This window comes from Entelurus aequoreus, linkage group LG18, assembly GCF_033978785.1.
Source record: "Entelurus aequoreus isolate RoL-2023_Sb linkage group LG18, RoL_Eaeq_v1.1, whole genome shotgun sequence".
Classification (NCBI taxonomy): Eukaryota; Metazoa; Chordata; class Actinopteri; order Syngnathiformes; family Syngnathidae; genus Entelurus; species Entelurus aequoreus.
The window spans coordinates 28,473,175-28,492,546 of NC_084748.1; the positions used below are offsets into that span (position 1 = coordinate 28,473,175).

The 19,372-nt window shown below is 42.0% G+C and overlaps 15 non-coding genes across 15 annotated transcripts; 10 read left to right on the forward strand and 5 right to left on the reverse strand.

Moving 5' to 3' along the window:
- Positions 1–2,422: 2,422 nt before the first annotated feature.
- Positions 2,423–2,495, reverse strand: trnav-cac (transfer RNA valine (anticodon CAC)). Its single transcript has one exon. It is a non-coding gene; the product is annotated as a tRNA-Val (tRNA).
- A 241-nt stretch (positions 2,496–2,736) lies between these two features.
- On the forward strand, positions 2,737–2,807 carry trnag-gcc (transfer RNA glycine (anticodon GCC)). The gene has a single exon. It is a non-coding gene; the product is annotated as a tRNA-Gly (tRNA).
- Positions 2,808–3,029: 222 nt separating this feature from the next.
- trnan-guu (transfer RNA asparagine (anticodon GUU)) lies at positions 3,030–3,103 on the forward strand. The gene has a single exon. It is a non-coding gene; the product is annotated as a tRNA-Asn (tRNA).
- Positions 3,104–6,269: 3,166 nt separating this feature from the next.
- On the reverse strand, positions 6,270–6,342 carry trnav-aac (transfer RNA valine (anticodon AAC)). The gene has a single exon. It is a non-coding gene; the product is annotated as a tRNA-Val (tRNA).
- Positions 6,343–6,583: 241 nt separating this feature from the next.
- On the forward strand, positions 6,584–6,654 carry trnag-gcc (transfer RNA glycine (anticodon GCC)). The gene has a single exon. It is a non-coding gene; the product is annotated as a tRNA-Gly (tRNA).
- Positions 6,655–8,495: 1,841 nt separating this feature from the next.
- On the reverse strand, positions 8,496–8,568 carry trnav-aac (transfer RNA valine (anticodon AAC)). The gene has a single exon. It is a non-coding gene; the product is annotated as a tRNA-Val (tRNA).
- Positions 8,569–8,809: 241 nt separating this feature from the next.
- Positions 8,810–8,880, forward strand: trnag-gcc (transfer RNA glycine (anticodon GCC)). Its single transcript has one exon. It is a non-coding gene; the product is annotated as a tRNA-Gly (tRNA).
- Positions 8,881–9,102: 222 nt separating this feature from the next.
- On the forward strand, positions 9,103–9,176 carry trnan-auu (transfer RNA asparagine (anticodon AUU)). The gene has a single exon. It is a non-coding gene; the product is annotated as a tRNA-Asn (tRNA).
- Positions 9,177–11,100: 1,924 nt separating this feature from the next.
- Positions 11,101–11,172, forward strand: trnam-cau (transfer RNA methionine (anticodon CAU)). The gene has a single exon. It is a non-coding gene; the product is annotated as a tRNA-Met (tRNA).
- A 569-nt stretch (positions 11,173–11,741) lies between these two features.
- trnav-aac (transfer RNA valine (anticodon AAC)) lies at positions 11,742–11,814 on the reverse strand. The gene has a single exon. It is a non-coding gene; the product is annotated as a tRNA-Val (tRNA).
- A 241-nt stretch (positions 11,815–12,055) lies between these two features.
- Positions 12,056–12,126, forward strand: trnag-gcc (transfer RNA glycine (anticodon GCC)). The gene has a single exon. It is a non-coding gene; the product is annotated as a tRNA-Gly (tRNA).
- Positions 12,127–12,348: 222 nt separating this feature from the next.
- trnan-guu (transfer RNA asparagine (anticodon GUU)) lies at positions 12,349–12,422 on the forward strand. Its single transcript has one exon. It is a non-coding gene; the product is annotated as a tRNA-Asn (tRNA).
- Positions 12,423–13,629: 1,207 nt separating this feature from the next.
- trnav-aac (transfer RNA valine (anticodon AAC)) lies at positions 13,630–13,702 on the reverse strand. The gene has a single exon. It is a non-coding gene; the product is annotated as a tRNA-Val (tRNA).
- A 241-nt stretch (positions 13,703–13,943) lies between these two features.
- Positions 13,944–14,014, forward strand: trnag-gcc (transfer RNA glycine (anticodon GCC)). Its single transcript has one exon. It is a non-coding gene; the product is annotated as a tRNA-Gly (tRNA).
- Positions 14,015–14,236: 222 nt separating this feature from the next.
- Positions 14,237–14,310, forward strand: trnan-guu (transfer RNA asparagine (anticodon GUU)). The gene has a single exon. It is a non-coding gene; the product is annotated as a tRNA-Asn (tRNA).
- Positions 14,311–19,372: the final 5,062 nt, after the last annotated feature.

Sequence of the window (19,372 nt, forward strand, 5' to 3'; positions counted from 1 at the left end):
CTCAAATTGGCTATCATTAATTGAATGAAGGGTTATAGGCATCGAGTTGAAATCCCACTTTTTTCCAGGCGCTGTTGGTGTCAGTCAAAGTGCCTGACTGTTAAGCAGAAGAGGTTGGGCTCAAATCCCGTCAGTGTCTTGATGTTAGTTCCATAACACTTTCTCAGTTTGTTTTCAAACCACGTGAATGTAAGCCTAAATTATATTAGTTTTGAATAAAATCCCAATGGATCCACAGAGTTTGATGATTACTACAATGTTTTCTTTAAAAAAAATGCCATTTAAAATGTGGACACAACCAGGACTCAGAAAGAAAGACTACTTCAGATGGGTTCCAAATCACTTTGTTACAAGTAGTTTGTCTGGATATTCACCAGAGTAAGCATCTTGGAGTTACAGACAGCAGAGTGGCGCAGGGGAAGCGTGCTGGGCCCATAACCCAGAGGTCGATGGATGGAAACCATCCTCTGCTATGATTTAGGTTTCAAGCGAATCTTCGACTGATTCTTAATTCAAATGGAAGGCTGACACCCATTGGGACTACAGCTGTCTTCTCTAACTCTTTGGATATTCACCAGAGTAAGCATCTTGGAGTTACAGACAGCAGAGTGGCGCAGGGGAAGCGTGCTGGGCCCATAACCCAGAGGTCGTTGGATGGAAACCATCCTCTGTTATGATTTAGGTTTCAAGCGAATCTTCGACTGATTCTTAATTCAAATGGAAGGCTGACACCCATTGGGACTACAGCTGTCTTCTCTAACTCTTTGGATATTCACCAGAGTAAGCATCTTTGAGTTACAGACAGCAGAGTGGCGCAGCGGAAGCGTGCTGGGCCCATAACCCAGAGGTCGATGGATGGAAACCATCCTCTGCTATGATTTAGGTTTCAAGCGAATCTTCGACTGATTCTTAATTCAAATGGAAGGCTGACACCCATTGGGACTACAGCTGTCTTCTCTAACTCTTTGGATATTCACCAGAGTAAGCATCTTTTAGTTAAAGACAGCAGAGTGGCGCAGCGGAAGCGTGCTGGGCCCATAACCCAGAGGTCGATGGATCGAAACCATCCTCTGCTATGACTTAGGTTTCAAGGGAATCTTTGACTGATTCTTAATTCAAATGGAAGGCTGACACCCATTCAGACTACAGCTGTCTTCTCTAACTCTTTGGATATTCACCAGAGTAAGCATCTTCTAGTTACAGGCAGCGGAAGCGTGCTGGGCCCATAACCCAGAGGTCGATGGATCGAAACCATCCTCTACTATGATTTAGGTTTCAGGTGAATCTTTGACTGATTCTTAATTCAAATGGAAGGCTGACACCCATTGGGACTACAGCTGTCTTCTCTAACTCTTTGGATATTCACCAGAGTAAGCATCTTCGAGTTACAGACAGCAGAGTGGCGCAGCGGAAGCGTGCTGGGCCCATAACCCAGAGGTCGATGGATCGAAAGCATCCTCTGCTATGACTTAGGTTTCAAGCGAATCTTTGACTGATTCTTAATTCAAATGGAAGGCTGAAACCCATTCAGACTACAGCTGTCTTCTCTATCTCTTTGGATATTCACCAGAGTAAGCGTCTCCTAGTTACAGGCAGCGGAAGCGTGCTGGGCCCATAACCCAGAGGTCGATGGATCGAAACCATCCTCTACTATGATTTAGGTTTCAGGTGAATCTTTGACTGATTCTTAATTCAAATGGAAGGCTGACACCCATTGGGACTACAGCTGTCTTCTCTAACTCTTTGGATATTCACCAGAGTAAGCATCTTTGAGTTACAGACAGCAGAGTGGCGCAGCGGAAGCGTGCTGGGCCCATAACCCAGAGGTCGATGGATCGAAACCATCCTCTGCTATGACTTAGGTTTCAAGCGAATCTTTGACTGATCCTTAATTCAAATGGAAGGCTGACACCCATTCAGGCTACAGCTGTCTTCTCTAACTCTGTGGATATTCACCAGAGTAAGCATCTTCTAGTTACAGGCAGCGGAAGCGTGCTGGGCCCATAACCCAGAGGTCGATGGATCGAAACCATCCTCTACTATGATTTAGGTTTCAGGTGAATCTTTGACTGATCTTTGGGAATTACACTTATGATTCCTGCTTAGCTGAGAGGTTAAACGTCTTATAAGTCAATCTACACAGTACAGTTGCAATCGATGCAACGCCCTGAAAATACAGTGACTTGAATGAATGAGAAATTTCATAGGTTTGTGCGTGACATTTTCATGGAACCCAGCATTCATGATATTGAAGCCAAAGGTCTGCCTATATGAGAACCCTCTAAATTTGGTGTTGTGTGAGCTCGGCTGTACATGAGGTGCTCAGGTATGTTGCAAACTACTTCATGATGAAACACAGGACCTTGCTATTATTTCTTTCCTTGCTTATTTATAGACGTAAGAAGGAAAGTAAAAGAAGCCTTGTTTCCACCCTGTTTCGAACAGGGGACCTTTCGCGCGTGAGGCGAATGTGATAACCACTACACCATGGAAACTGCTGCAAGTCACAGACCTTTATCAAGACTTACAAGTACATTTTCGGCCGACGGAAAACATGGTGCTCGCTAGTCTTATTGCTGTTACTAGCTGCATTGCATTTCTTGCCTTTTGTGGATGTTGTTATATCCCTTGTGCAAGTAGAAAGTGTTCCACTTTGTAGCATGTTTTGTTTGTCGCAGCCCGCATTTCAAACGTTCTTCCTCTTAACCGAGTTCATAAATCTCTATTACTCCACAGGCATTGGTGGTTCAGTGGTGGAATTCTCGCCTGCCACGCGGGAGACCCGGGTCCGATTCCCGGCCAATGCAATCCGTTGATCTTGTTACATTTTAACTAATATTCATAAGGGACAAAAGCAATGTTTGTGACAACCGCAAGACACAGTCATTCCACCCAAAAGGCATATTGGACTCCCCGAATGCTGAAGCAGTGTACTTCTAGTTACGCCCATCCAAAGACAATGACATCGGGCTATCGTAACATGAGATTTTATAATTTTTTGGGGAGTAATTTATCATTTAAACTAGTCAGTCTCTGTGGCGCAATCGGTCAGCGCGTTCGGCTGTTAACTGAGAGGATGGTGGTTCAAGCCCACCCAGGGACGGGATTTTGACACGAGCACGGGGGTTCGAGGGTTTTCTTGTACAGCCCATGTCCTTCTCTAAGTTTGCAAAAAAGTTTCTAGTTAAAACGTGTGCTACGTTTGCAACATAACTTTCAAGCCACGCTTGTTTAAACTAATGTAAATTACTGATAATCAATGCTATCGCCTCAAATTGGCTATCATTAATTGAATGAAGGGTTATAGGCATCGAGTTGAAATCCCATTTTTTTCCAGGCGCTGTTGGTGTCAGTCAAAGTGCCTGACTGTTAAGCAGAAGAGGTTGGGCTCAAATCCCGTCAGTGTCTTGATGTTAGTTCCATAACACTTTCTCAGTTTGTTTTCAAACCACGTGAATGTAAGCCTAAATTATATTCGTTTTGAATAAAATCCCCAATGGATCCACAGAGTTTGATGATTACTACAATGTTTTCTTTAAAAAAAATGCCATTTAAAATGTGGACACAACCAGGACTCAGAAAGAAAGACCACTTCAGATGGGTTCCAAATCACTTTGTTACAAGTAGTTTGTCTGGATATTCACCAGAGTAAGCATCTTGGAGTTACAGACAGCAGAGTGGCGCAGGGGAAGCGTGCTGGGCCCATAACCCAGAGGTCGATGGATGGAAACCATCCTCTGCTATGATTTAGGTTTCAAGCGAATCTTCGACTGATTCTTAATTCAAATGGAAGGCTGACACCCATTGGGACTACAGCTGTCTTCTCTAACTCTTTGGATATTCACCAGAGTAAGCATCTTTGAGTTACAGACAGCAGAGTGGCGCAGCGGAAGCGTGCTGGGCCCATAACCCAGAGGTCGATGGATGGAAACCATCCTCTGCTATGATTTAGGTTTCAAGCGAATCTTCGACTGATTCTTAATTCAAATGGAAGGCTGACACCCATTGGGACTACAGCTGTCTTCTCTAACTCTTTGGATATTCACCAGAGTAAGCATCTTTTAGTTACAGACAGCAGAGTGGCGCAGCGGAAGCGTGCTGGGCCCATAACCCAGAGGTCGATGGATCGAAACCATCCTCTGCTATGACTTAGGTTTCAAGCGAATCTTTGACTGATTCTTAATTCAAATGGAAGGCTGACACCCATTCAGACTACAGCTGTCTTCTCTAACTCTTTGGATATTCACCAGAGTAAGCATCTTCTAGTTACAGGCAGCGGAAGCGTGCTGGGCCCATAACCCAGAGGTCGATGGATCGAAACCATCCTCTACTATGATTTAGGTTTCAGGTGAATCTTTGACTGATTCTTAATTCAAATGGAAGGCTGACACCCATTGGGACTACAGCTGTCTTCTCTAACTCTTTGGATATTCACCAGAGTAAGCATCTTCGAGTTACAGACAGCAGAGTGGCGCAGCGGAAGCGTGCTGGGCCCATAACCCAGAGGTCGATGGATCGAAAGCATCCTCTGCTATGACTTAGGTTTCAAGCGAATCTTTGACTGATTCTTAATTCAAATGGAAGGCTGACACCCATTCAGACTACAGCTGTCTTCTCTAACTCTTTGGATATTCACCAGAGTAAGCGTCTCCTAGTTACAGGCAGCGGAAGCGTGCTGGGCCCATAACCCAGAGGTCGATGGATCGAAACCATCCTCTACTATGATTTAGGTTTCAGGTGAATCTTTGACTGATTCTTAATTCAAATGGAAGGCTGACACCCATTGGGACTACAGCTGTCTTCTCTAACTCTTTGGATATTCACCAGAGTAAGCATCTTTGAGTTACAGACAGCAGAGTGGCGCAGCGGAAGCGTGCTGGGCCCATAACCCAGAGGTCGATGGATCGAAAGCATCCTCTGCTATGACTTAGGTTTCAAGCGAATCTTTGACTGATTCTTAATTCAAATGGAAGGCTGACACCCATTCAGACTACAGCTGTCTTCTCTAACTCTTTGGATATTCACCAGAGTAAGCGTCTCCTAGTTACAGGCAGCGGAAGCGTGCTGGGCCCATAACCCAGAGGTCGATGGATCGAAACCATCCTCTACTATGATTTAGGTTTCAGGTGAATCTTTGACTGATTCTTAATTCAAATGGAAGGCTGACACCCATTGGGACTACAGCTGTCTTCTCTAACTCTTTGGATATTCACCAGAGTAAGCATCTTTTAGTTACAGACAGCAGAGTGGCGCAGCGGAAGCGTGCTGGGCCCATAACCCAGAGGTCGATGGATCGAAACCATCCTCTGCTATGACTTAGGTTTCAAGCGAATCTTTGACTGATTCTTAATTCAAATGGAAGGCTGACACCCATTCAGACTACAGCTGTCTTCTCTAACTCTTTGGATATTCACCAGAGTAAGCGTCTCCTAGTTACAGGCAGCGGAAGCGTGCTGGGCCCATAACCCAGAGGTCGATGGATCGAAACCATCCTCTACTATGATTTAGGTTTCAGGTGAATCTTTGACTGATTCTTAATTCAAATGGAAGGCTGACACCCATTGGGACTACAGCTGTCTTCTCTAACTCTTTGGATATTCACCAGAGTAAGCATCTTTGAGTTACAGACAGCAGAGTGGCGCAGCGGAAGCGTGCTGGGCCCATAACCCAGAGGTCGATGGATCGAAACCATCCTCTGCTATGACTTAGGTTTCAAGCGAATCTTTGACTGAACCTTAATTCAAATGGAAGGCTGACACCCATTCAGGCTATAGCTGTCTTCTCTAACTCTGTGGATATTCACCAGAGTAAGCATCTTCTAGTTACAGGCAGCGGAAGCGTGCTGGGCCCATAACCCAGAGGTCGATGGATCGAAACCATCCTCTACTATGATTTAGGTTTCAGGTGAATCTTTGACTGATCTTTGGGAATTACACTTATGATTCCTGCTTAGCTGAGAGGTTAAACGTCTTATAAGTCAATCTACACAGTACAGTTGCAATCGATGCAACGCCCTGAAAATACAGTGACTTGAATGAATGAGAAATTTCATAGGTTTGTGCGTGACATTTTCATGGAACCCAGCATTCATGATATTGAAGCCAAAGGTCTGCCTATATGAGAACCCTCTAAATTTGGTGTTGTGTGAGCTCGGCTGTACATGAGGTGCTCAGGTATGTTGCAAACTACTTCATGATGAAACACAGGACCTTGCTATTATTTCTTTCCTTGCTTATTTATAGACGTAAGAAGGAAAGTAAAAGAAGCCTTGTTTCCACCCTGTTTCGAACAGGGGACCTTTCGCGTGTTAGGCGAATGTGATAAACACTACACCATGGAAACTGCTGCAAGTCACAGACCTTTATCAAGACTTACAAGTACATTTTCGGCCGACGGAAAACATGGTGCTCGCTAGTCTTATTGCTGTTACTAGCTGCATTGCATTTCTTGCCTTTTGTGGATGTTGTTATATCCCTTGTGCAAGTAGAATGTGTTCCACTTTGTAGCATGTTTTGTTTGTCGCAGCCCGCATTTCAAACGTTCTTCCTCTTAACCGAGTTCATAAATCTCTATTACTCCACAGGCATTGGTGGTTCAGTGGTAGAATTCTCGCCTGCCACGCGGGAGACCCGGGTCCGATTCCCGGCCAATGCAATCCGTTGATCTTGTTACATTTTAACTAATATTCATAAGGTCGATGGATCGAAACCATCCTCTGCTATGACTTAGGTTTCAAGCGAATCTTTGACTGATTCTTAATTCAAATGGAAGGCTGACACCCATTCAGACAACAACTGTCTTCTCTAACTCTGTGGATATTCACCAGAGTAAGCATCTTCTAGTTACAGGCAGCGGAAGCGTGCTGGGCCCATAACCCAGAGGTCGATGGATGGAAACCATCCTCTGCTATGATTTAGGTTTCAAGCAAATCTTCGACTGATTCTTAATTCAAATGGAAGGCTGACACCCATTGGGACTACAGCTGTCTTCTCTAACTCTTTGGATATTCACCAGAGTAAGCATCTTTGAGTTACAGACAGCAGAGTGGCGCAGCGGAAGCGTGCTGGGCCCATAACCCAGAGGTCGATGGATGGAAACCATCCTCTGCTATGATTTAGGTTTCAAGCGAATCTTTGACAGATTCTTAATTCAAATGGAAGGCTGACACCCATTGGGACTACAGCTGTCTTCTCTAACTCTTTGGATATTCACCAGAGTAAGCATCTTTGAGTTACAGACAGCAGAGTGGCGCAGCGGAAGCGTGCTGGGCCCATAACCCAGAGGTCGATGGATCGAAACCATCCTCTGCTATAAGCCTAAATTCTATTTGTTTTGAATAAAATCCCAATGGATCCACAGAGTTTGATGATTACTACAATGTTTTCTTTAAAAAAAATGCCATTTAAAATGTGGACACAACCAGGAATCAGAAAGAAAGACTACTTCAGATGGGTTCCAAATCACTTTGTTACAAGTAGTTTGTCTGGATATTCACCAGAGTAAGCATCTTGGAGTTACAGACAGCAGAGTGGCGCAGGGGAAGCAGGTTTCAAGCGAATCTTTGACAGATTCTTAATTCAAATGGAAGGCTGACACCCATTCAGACTACAGCTGTCTTCTCTAACTCTTTGGATATTCACCAGAGTAAGCGTCTTCTAGTTACAGGCAGCGGAAGCATGCTGGGCTCATAACCCAGAGGTCGATGGATCGAAACCATCCTCTACTATGATTTAGGTTTCAGGTGAATCTTTGACGGATTCTTAATTCAAATGGAAGGCTGACACCCATTGGGACTACAGCTGTCTTCTCTAACTCTTTGGATATTCACCAGAGTAAGCATCTTTGAGTTACAGACAGCAGAGTGGCGCAGCGGAAGCGTGCTGGGCCCATAACCCAGAGGTCGATGGATCGAAACCATCCTCTGCTATGACTTAGGTTTCAAGCGAATCTTTGACTGATTCTTAATTCAAATGGAAGGCTGACACCCATTCAGACTACAGCTGTCTTCTCTAACTCTTTGGATATTCACCAGAGTAAGCATCTTCTAGTTACAGGCAGCGGAAGCATGCTGGGCCCATAACCCAGAGGTCGATGGATCGAAACCATCCTCTACTATGATTTAGGTTTCAGGTGAATCTTTGACTGATCTTTGGGAATTACACTTATGATTCCTGCTTAGCTGAGAGGTTAAACGTCTTATAAGTCTATCCACACAGTACAGTTGCAATCGATGCAACGCCCTGAAAATACAGTGACTTGAATGAATGAGAAATTTCATAGGTTTGTGCGTGACATTTTCATGGAACCCAGCATTCATGATATTGAAGCCAAAGGTCTGCCTATATGAGAACCCTCTAAATTTGGTGTTGTGTGAGCTCGGCTGTACATGAGGTGCTCAGGTATGTTGCAATCTACTTCATGATGAAACACAGGACCTTGCTATTATTTCTTTCCTTGCTTATTTATAGACGTAAGAAGGAAAGTAAAAAAAGCCTTGTTTCCACCCTGTTTCGAACAGGGGACCTTTCGCGTGTTAGGCGAATGTGATAACCACTACACCATGGAAACTGCTGCAAGTCACAGACCTTTATCAAGACTTACAAGTACATTTTCGGCCGACGGAAAACATGGTGCTCGCTAGTCTTATTGCTGTTACTAGCTGCATTGCATTTCTTGCCTTTTGTGGATGTTGTTATATCCCTTGTGCAAGTAGAATGTGTTCCACTTTGTAGCATGTTTTGTTTGTCGCAGCCCGCATTTCAAACGTTCTTCCTCTTAACCGAGTTCATACATCACTATTATTCCACAGGCATTGGTGGTTCAGTGGTAGAATTCTCGCCTGCCACGCGGGAGACCCGGGTCCGATTCCCGGCCAATGCAATCTGTTGATTTTGTTACATTTTAACCAATATTCATAAGGGACAAAAGCAATGTTTGTGACAACCGCAAGACACAGTCATTCCACCCAAAAGGCATATTGGACTCCCCGAATGCTGAAGCAGTGTACTTCTAGTTACGCCCATCCAAAGACAATGACATCGGGCTATCGTAACATGAGATTTTATAATTTTTTGGGGAGTAATTTATCATTTCATCTAGCCAGTCTCTGTGGCGCAATCGGTCAGCGCGTTCGGCTATTAACTGAGAGGATGGTGGTTCAAGCCCACCCAGGGACGGGATTTTGACACGAGCACGGGGGTTCGAGGGTTTTCTTGTACAGCCCATGTCCTTCTCTAAGTTTGCAAAAAAGTTTCTAGTTAAAACGTGTGCTACGTTTGCAACATAACTTTCAAGCCACGCTTGTTTAAACTAATGTAAATTACTGATAATCAATGCTATCGCCTCAAATTGGCTATCATTAATTGAATGAAGGGTTATAGGCATCGAGTTGAAATCCCATTTTTTTCCAGGCGCTGTTGGTGTCAGTCAAAGTGCCTGACTGTTAAGCAGAAGAGGTTGGGCTCAAATCCCGTCAGTGTCTTGATGTTAGTTCCATAACACTTTCTCAGTTTGTTTTCAAACCACGTGAATGTAAGCCTAAATTATATTCGTTTTGAATAAAATCCCAATGGATCCACAGAGTTTGATGATTACTACAATGTTTTCTTTAAAAAAAAAAGCCATTTAAAATGTGGACACAACCAGGACTCAGAAAGAAAGACTACTTCAGATGGGTTCCAAATCACTTTGTTACAAGTAGTTTGTCTGGATATTCACCAGAGTAAGCATCTTGGAGTTACAGACAGCAGAGTGGCGCAGGGGAAGCAGGTTTCAAGCGAATCTTTGACAGATTCTTAATTCAAATGGAAGGCTGACACCCATTCAGACTACAGCTGTCTTCTCTAACTCTTTGGATATTCACCAGAGTAAGCGTCTTCTAGTTACAGGCAGCGGAAGCGTGCTGGGCTCATAAGCCTAAATTCTATTCGTTTTGAATAAAATCCCAATGGATCCACAGAGTTTGATGATTACTACAATGTTTTCTTTAAAAAAAATGCCATTTAAAATGTGGACACAACCAGGACTCAGAAAGAAAGACTACTTCAGATGGGTTCCAAATCACTTCGTTACAAGTAGTTTGTCTGGATATTCACCAGAGTAAGCATCTTGGAGTTACAGACAGCAGAGTGGCGCAGGGGAAGCGTGCTGGGCCCATAACCCAGAGGTCGATGGATGGAAACCATCCTCTGTTATGATTTAGGTTTCAAGTGAATCATTGACTGATTCTTAATTCAAATGGAAGGCTGACACCCATTCAGACAACAACTGTCTTCTCTAACTCTGTGGATATTCACCAGAGTAAGCATCTTCTAGTTACAGGCAGCGGAAGCGTGCTGGGCCCATAACCCAGAGGTCGATGGATGGAAACCATCCTCTGCTATGATTTAGTTTTCAAGCGAATCTTCGACTGATTCTTAATTCAAATGGAAGGCTGACACCCATTGGGACTACAGCTGTCTTCTCTAACTCTTTGGATATTCACCAGAGTAAGCATCTTGGAGTTACAGACAGCAGAGTGGCGCAGGGGAAGCGTGCTGGGCCCATAACCCAGAGGTCGATGGATGGAAACCATCCTCTGCTATGACTTAGGTTTCAAGCGAATCTTTGACTGATTCTTAATTCAAATGGAAGGCTGACACCCATTGGGACTACAGCTGTCTTCTCTAACTCTTTGGATATTCACCAGAGTAAGCATCGCTGAGTTACAGACAGCAGAGTGGCGCAGCGGAAGCGTGCTGGGCCCATAACCCAGAGGTCGATGGATCAAAACCATCCTCTGCTATGACTTAGGTTTCAAGCGAATCTTTGACTGATTCTTAATTCAAATGGAAGGCTGACACCCATTCAGACTACAGCTGTCTTCTCTAACTCTTTGGATATTCACCAGAGTAAGCGTCTTCTAGTTACAGGCAGCGGAAGCGTGCTGGGCCCATAACCCAGAGGTCGATGGATCGAAACCATCCTCTACTATGATTTAGGTTTCAGGTGAATCTTTGACTGATTCTTAATTCAAATGGAAGGCTGACACCCATTGGGACTACAGCTGTCTTCTCTAACTCTTTGGATATTCACCAGAGTAAGCATCTTTGAGTTACAGACAGCAGAGTGGCGCAGCGGAAGCGTGCTGGGCCCATAACCCAGAGGTCGATGGATCGAAACCATCCTCTGCTATGACTTAGGTTTCAAGCGAATCTTTGACTGATTCTTAATTCAAATGGAAGGCTGACACCCATTCAGGCTATAGCTGTCTTCTCTAACTCTGTGGATATTCACCAGAGTAAGCATCTTCTAGTTACAGGCAGCGGAAGCGTGCTGGGCCCATAACCCAGAGGTCGATGGATCGAAACCATCCTCTACTATGATTTAGGTTTCAGGTGAATCTTTGACTGATCTTTGGGAATTACACTTATGATTCCTGCTTAGCTGAGAGGTTAAACGTCTTATAAGTCAATCTACACAGTACAGTTGCAATCGATGCAACGCCCTGAAAATACAGTGACTTGAATGAATGAGAAATTTCATAGGTTTGTGCGTGACATTTTTAATGGAACCCAGCATTCATGATATTGAAGACAAAGGTCTGCCTATATGAGAACCCTCTAAATTTGGTGTTGTGTGAGCTCGGCTGTACATGAGGTGCTCAGGTATGTTGCAAACTACTTCATGATGAAACACAGGACCTTGCTATTATTTCTTTCCTTGCTTATTTATAGACGTATGAAGGAAAGTAAAAAAAGCCTTGTTTCCACCCTGTTTCGAACAGGGGACCTTTCGCGTGTTAGGCGAATGTGATAACCACTACACCATGGAAACTGCTGCAAGTCGCAGACCTTTATCAAGACTTACAAGTACATTTTCGGCCGACGGAAAACATGGTGCTCGCTAGTCTTATTGCTGTTACTAGCTGCATTGCATTTCTTGCCTTTTGTGGATGTTGTTATATCCCTTGTGCAAGTAGAATGTGTTCCACTTTGTAGCATGTTTTGTTTGTCGCAGCCCGCATTTCAAACGTTCTTCCTCTTAACCGAGTTCATTAATCTCTATTACTCCACAGGCATTGGTGGTTCAGTGGTAGAATTCTCGCCTGCCACGCGGGAGACCCGGGTCCGATTCCCAGCCAATGCAATCTGTTGATCTTGTTACATTTTGACTAATATTCATAAGGGACAAAAGCAATGTTTGTGACAACCGCAAGACACAGTCATTCCACCCAAAAGGCATATTGCACTCCCCGAATGCTGAAGCAGTGTACTTCTAGTTACGCCCATCCAAAGACAATGACATCGGGCTATCGTAACATGAGATTTTATAATTTTTTGGGGAGTAATTTATCATTTAAACTAGTCAGTCTCTGTGGCGCAATCGGTCAGCGCGTTCGGCTGTTAACTGAGAGGATGGTGGTTCAAGCCCACCCAGGGACGGGATTTTGACACGAGCACGGGGGTTCGAGGGTTTTCTTGTACAGCCCATGTCCTTCTCTAAGTTTGCAAACAAGTTTCTAGTTAAAACGTGTGCTACGTTTGCAACATAACTTTCAAGCCAAGCTTGTTTAAACTAATGTAAATTGCTGATAATCAATGCTATCGCCTCAAATTGGCTATCATTAATTGAATGAAAGGTTATAGGCATCGAGTTGAAATCCCATTTTTTTCCAGGCGCTGTTGGTGTCAGTCAAAGTGCCTGACTGTTAAGCAGAAGAGGTTGGGCTCAAATCCCGTCAGTGTCTTGATGTTAGTTCCATAACACTTTCTCAGTTTGTTTTCAAACCACGTGAATGTAAGCCTAAATTCTATTAGTTTTGAATAAAATCCCAATGGATCCACAGAGTTTGATGATTACTACAATGTTTTCTTTAAAAAAAATGCCATTTAAAATGTGGACACAACCAGGACTCAGAAAGAAAGACTACTTCAGATGGGTTCCAAATCACTTTGTTACAAGTAGTTTGTCTGGATATTCACCAGAGTAAGCATCTTGGAGTTACAGACAGCAGAGTGGCGCAGGGGAAGCGTGCTGGGCCCATAACCCAGAGGTCGATGGATGGAAACCATCCTCTGTTATGATTTAGGTTTCAAGTGAATCATTGACTGATTCTTAATTCAAATGGAAGGCTGACACCCATTCAGGCTATAGCTGTCTTCTCTAACTCTGTGGATATTCACCAGAGTAAGCATCTTCTAGTTACAGGCAGCGGAAGCGTGCTGGGCCCATAACCCAGAGGTCGATGGATCGAAACCATCCTCTACTATGATTTAGGTTTCAGGTGAATCTTTGACTGATCTTTGGGAATTACACTTATGATTCCTGCTTAGCTGAGAGGTTAAACGTCTTATAAGTCAATCTACACAGTACAGTTGCAATCGATGCAACGCCCTGAAAATACAGTGACTTGAATGAATGAGAAATGTCATAGGTTTGTGCGTGACATTTTCATGGAACCCAGCATTCATGATATTGAAGCCAAAGGTCTGCCTATATGAGAACCCTCTAAATTTGGTGTTGTGTGAGCTCGGCTGTACATGAGGTGCTCAGGTATGTTGCAATCTACTTCATGATGAAACACAGGACCTTGCTATTATTTCTTTCCTTGCTTATTTATAGACGTAAGAAGGAAAGTAAAATAAGCCTTGTTTCCACCCTGTTTCGAACAGGGGACCTTTCGCGTGTTAGGCGAACGTGATAACCACTACACCATGGAAACTGCTGCAAGTCACAGACCTTTATCAAGACTTACAAGTACATTTCCGGCCGACGGAAAACATGGTGCTCGCTAGTCTTATTGCTGTTACTAGCTGCATTGCATTTCTTGCCTTTTGTGGATGTTGTTATATCCCTTGTGCAAGTAGAATGTGTTCCACTTTGTAGCATGTTTTGTTTGTCGCAGCCCGCATTTCAAACGTTCTTCCTCTTAACCGAGTTCACAAATCTCTATTATTCCACAGGCATTGGTGGTTCAGTGGTAGAATTCTCGCCTGCCACGCGGGAGACCCGGGTCCGATTCCCGGCCAATGCAATCTGTTGATCTTGTTACATTTTAACCAATATTCATAAGGGACAAAAGCAATGTTTGTGACAACCGCAAGACACAGTCATTCCACCCAAAAGGCATATTGGACTCCCCGAATGCTGAAGCAGTGTACTTCTAGTTACGCCCATCCAAAGACAATGACATCGGGCTATCGTAACATGAGATTTTATAATTTTTTGGGGAGTAATTTATCATGTAAACTAGCCAGTCTCTGTGGCGCAATCGGTCAGCGCGTTCGGCTGTTAACTGAGAGGATGGTGGTTCAAGCCCACCCAGGGACGGGATTTTGACACGAGCACGGGGGTTCGAGGGTTTTCTTGTACAGCCCATGTTCTTCTCTAAGTTTGCAAAAAAGTTTCTAGTTCAAGTGTCAAGTTTCAAGTTTATTATTCTTCAGTCAATCGTCAACAAAATAAACAAACAGTTGTACATTCTTAAATTGAAAATGAAAATGTTGCAGACCGAAAGGGTTTAGGCTGAAGTTGAACACTTATTGCGCCTAACCCTATAAACAATGTCAAGTACAAAATAAACTTCCGAAAATTATTGAATGTCCATTGTACAACATATTATAAATACACATTATACATAACATAAACACAGTTCAATTATATACACAGTAAAGGCATGTGAAATATCCTTGTAGACATGTTAAACCTTTGTACCAATTTATATACTATATACAAACAATTGTACTTCCATTATTATTTATAACCCACATTTAGTATTTGAATTAACATTGATCATAGTATTAACTACTGTGTTGATTCTAGAGTGATATATTTTTTCAAGACATTGGTCTTAAAGTGTTTTTTAAATGTGTGAATAGAACTGGAACATTTTAAGGAATAATCCAAGCTGTTCCACAGTTGAACCCCCCTGACAGAAACACATCTACTTTTTAAGCTTGTTCTTATCTTAGCTTTCTGGAAGACAGCTGAACCTCTGAGGTCATAGGGATTCTCTCTGGGTTTAAACCTCTCCTGTAGACACCCAGGCAGCATGTGGTTATGAGCTTTGTACGTCACAATAGCAGTGTTGAGGTCAACAAGATCGTGCAGTTTTAATGTTTTTAATTTAATAAACAGAGCATTGGTATGGTCATGATAATCTGCATAATTTACAATTCTAATCGCTTTCTTTTGAAGTAAGAATATAGATTTAATGTTTGTTTTGTAATTGTTACCCCAGATTTCGACACAATAATTAAGATAAGGGAGTACAAAAGAATTATATAACATGATAAGAGCCTTTTGATTTACGGAGTTTTTTATTTTATGTAACATAGCAATATTTTTTGCCATCTTTGTCTTAAGTATATTTATGTGCAGTTTCCAATTTAATTTATCATCTATATGGATTCCCAAAAATTTTGTTGAATACACCCTTTCTATCTCCATATCATCAATTCTTATATGACACTGTTTGTTATTTTTTCTATTTCCAAAAATTATATATTTTGTTTTATTTAGGTTGATTGATAGTTTATTGGCATCAAACCATTGCTTTAGTATGTGGAGTTCACTCTCTACAGTCCCTAAGAGATGGCCAAGGTCTTGCCCAGAACAGTACAGACTTGTATCATCAGCAAAGAGAATACAGTTGAGTTTTTTTAAAGATTTTACAGATATCATTAATGTACAATAAAAACAATTTTGGTCCCAATACAGAACCTTGGGGTACTCCATGTGTTATAATCTTTTTATCTGAATCTACATTATTCATATGCACGTACTGTTCTCTGCCACCAAGATAACTTTTCAACCAATCATGAGCAAGACCTCTAAAACCATACCTCTGCATTTTGTTTAAAAGCAATGTATGATCGATGGTGTCAAAGGCCTTGCTCAGGTCAATAAAAACGCCAACAACAAACTCCCTCTTATCAATTGCAGTGGTTACCTCCTCAACTAGTTCCATCACTGCCATGGAAGAGGACCTGTTTGGTCGAAAGCCGTATTGGTGTTCACTTAGCAAGTGTTGCTTGTCAATAAAACTGTCTAATCTTGACACAAATAATTTTTCAAGGATTTTTGAAAATTGTGAGAGTATAGAAATAGGCCTATAGTTGGTGAACTGATGCTTATCTCCACTTTTGAAGATGGGAATAACTTTTGCCGTTTTCATTTTCTTTGGGAAAACACCTTTTATAAAAGAAATATTACATACATAAGTGAAGGGAACAGCTATAAAATCAACAATTTCCCTGATCAGAGAAAAGTCCAAGTCACAGCAGTCTGTTGACTTCTTGTTTTCTTGAGAATTTACAATTTCTGTGATTTCACTTTCATGGACGGGGGAAATAAAAAACGATTCTAAGTTGCTTTGAATGGTATGTTCATTAAATTTGACACTGTTTTCGGGTTGTACAATTTCATTTGCTAAATTAGGTCCAACATTCACAAAAAAGGTGTTAAAAGCATCCGTTATTTCCTTAGGGTCATTTAGAGTTTGATTATTTTCTATGAAATAGCTTGGATGTTCCTTATTTGTCATGTTTTTTTTAATGATACCATTCAAAACTTTCCACGTACCCTGGATGCTATTTTTATGTTGTTCTAATAGGTTACAGTAATATGTTCTTTTGCTGTGCTTTATTATTTGTGTTAACTTATTTTTATACGTTTTATATTTGTGTTCAGTTTCTTTGGTTCTGTGCTTTAAATGTCTTCTGTAAAGATAATTTTTCTTTTTGCAGGACTTCAATAGTCCCTTTGTGATCCATGGTTTGTCCTTAACAGTGCTGTCCTTAATGTAATGTTTTTTCATTGGACAGTGCTTATCATACAATGTTATGAAAATGTTGAGAAAATGTTCGTATGCCTCATCTGGGTCTGTGGAGGTGTAAACCTCCCCCCAGTCTTGAGCACATAACTCAGACTTGAATGCTGCCATAGTTTCTGGCGTTTGATGTCTAACAAATCTATATTGAACTGCTTTTTTGGTCCCTCTCTGATCAAAGAAATTGTGGAAAATACTGAATACAGGTAGATGATCACTTATGTCATTGAGTAGTAGTCCTGCTGTTATTTGATTCTCAGGTTGATTGGTGAAAATGTTATCTATCAGTGTGGCAAAGTCTACTGTTATTCTGGTAGGTTTTATGATAAGGGGAAAAAAATTATTACTGTACAATCCTGTTATAAAATCGGTTGTTTTGGTACTGTCCATGGGATTCAGAAGATTAATATTAAAATCACCGCACACAATATGGAGCTTGTTTGACTTATTAAACAAATAGTCCAATTTTTGATTAAATGTGTCTAGACATGATCCAGGTGTTCTATAAACACAACTAACATTTTTTTTTTGTTGATTTTTCTACTTCAATTTCTACAGTAATACATTCAAAAATTCCAGCTATAGCAGTTGATTTGCTGTCAATTTTCCAACATTTTAAATCATGATTTACAAAAAGTGCTACTCCTCCTCCCCTTTTTCCAACTCTGTTTGTGGTGAATAATTCATAACCATCCAATCTCATATCACAACACTTGTTCTCATCGAGCCAAGTCTCTGAGACTGCAACAATACTAAATTTTTTGAACTGGCTCAGATATTCACTAATATTGTCAACATTTTTATACAAGCTTCGGCTATTAAAATGTATTACAGTAAAAGATTTGTCCATATTCACACATTTAAATTGTTCGTCTGTGTAGTACTCACAGTTTCTGGTAATGTTATTGTAAAGATTGCAGTCTGGATCTATATCACTGCCAAACTCATTTGAATTACAGTTATAATTGATGTTGTCATAAAAATCTAGTTGAATATGATTATAATTATTATACAGTTCTCTACTATGAATATTATCAGTACTTCTACATTCAGATTCCTTATTACCAATATTAGTAAAGATATTTTTTAATTCACTTTCCATTATATTTTAATTTATTTTTCTTTGTACAAATGACACATTTGTATCCACCTCCAGTGAAACATTTACACTAAACACACACACACATTAATATGATTATATAGTTCAGGTCTTAAACTCACTGTGACTCATAAACACACTTTGTTGATGAGACCGTTATGGAGAGTCTTTATACGCCTTGATGTAGCTGTCTGCCTCGGCTACTGTTCTGAGCCAAACGCGGATGCCGTCCGTCTGTGTGATGCGGAGCTTGGCCGGGTAAAGTAGCGAGGGTTTGAGTCCCATCTTGTACAATGACGCCATCACAGTCCGGTAAGCCCTCCGCTGATTCACTACCTCTGGAGAGTAGTCCTCGTACACTCTGAACGTGTGCCCGTGATATTGCAGCGTACCCCTCTTCCTTGCCTCCCGAATCAGCAGGTCTTTGCTCTGGAAGCGATGAAAAGAAAGCAGGATAGGTCGGGGCTTGTCCCCGTGTCTCGGCTTGGGAGCCAGGCTGCGATGAGCGCGGTCCAGCTCAGGTGGAGAGGCGAATACTTCCTCACCAAGTACTTCTTTCAGCAGCATGGAGAAAAACTTGGTAGGTTGCGGGCCTTCTATCCCTTCGGGTAAGCCAACTAGCCGGGCATTACTCCGCCTGCTCCTTCCCTCCAGGTCAGTGAGCTTAGCCTTTAGCTTCTGGTTGTCAGTCTGTAGCATGTCACAAACAGCCTCCACCTGCTCCAATCGCTGATGTATCGAATCGGCATTTTCTTCCAGAGAGGACAGTCTGTGGTTATGACTATTGACTGTGTTTTGAAGTCCGTCCAGTTTCTCGTTCACCTCGTTAAAGGATGTTTTAAGCTCTGTTAGCAAGGTTGATCTATGGTCCGACAGTATGGCTATCAGCTCAGCCTTGCTAACGGCTGCAGCATCGACCTCTGCCTTCTCTTGTGGTTTTGCAGATTTGGGAGGCATTATCGTGGTGAAGCGAGTTTTTTATGAGTCGTAGTTGTAAAAAATAAATTTACCAGCGGTTAGATGCTCGTAAAATACAGGTCGGGTGCATGTCAAAAAGGTAGAGTTTAAGAGGGAGCTGGAGGCTAACATGTCTTCACGCCATGCGTCCTCCTCTGTTTTAGTTAAAACGTGTGCTACGTTTGCAACATAACTTTCAAGCCAAGCTTGTTTAAACTAATGTAAATTACTGATAATCAATGCTATCGCCTCAAATTGGCTATCATTAATTGAATGAAGGGTTATAGGCATCGAGTTGAAATCCCATTTTTTTTCCTGGCGCTGTTGGTGTCAGTCAAAGTGCCTGATTGTTAAGCAGAAGAGGTTGGGCTCAAATCCCGTCAGTGTCTTGATGTTAGTTCCATAACACTTTCTCAGTTTGTTTTCAAACCACGTGAATGTAAGCCTAAATTCTATTCGTTTTGAATAAAATCCCAATGGATCCACAGAGTTTGATAATTACTACA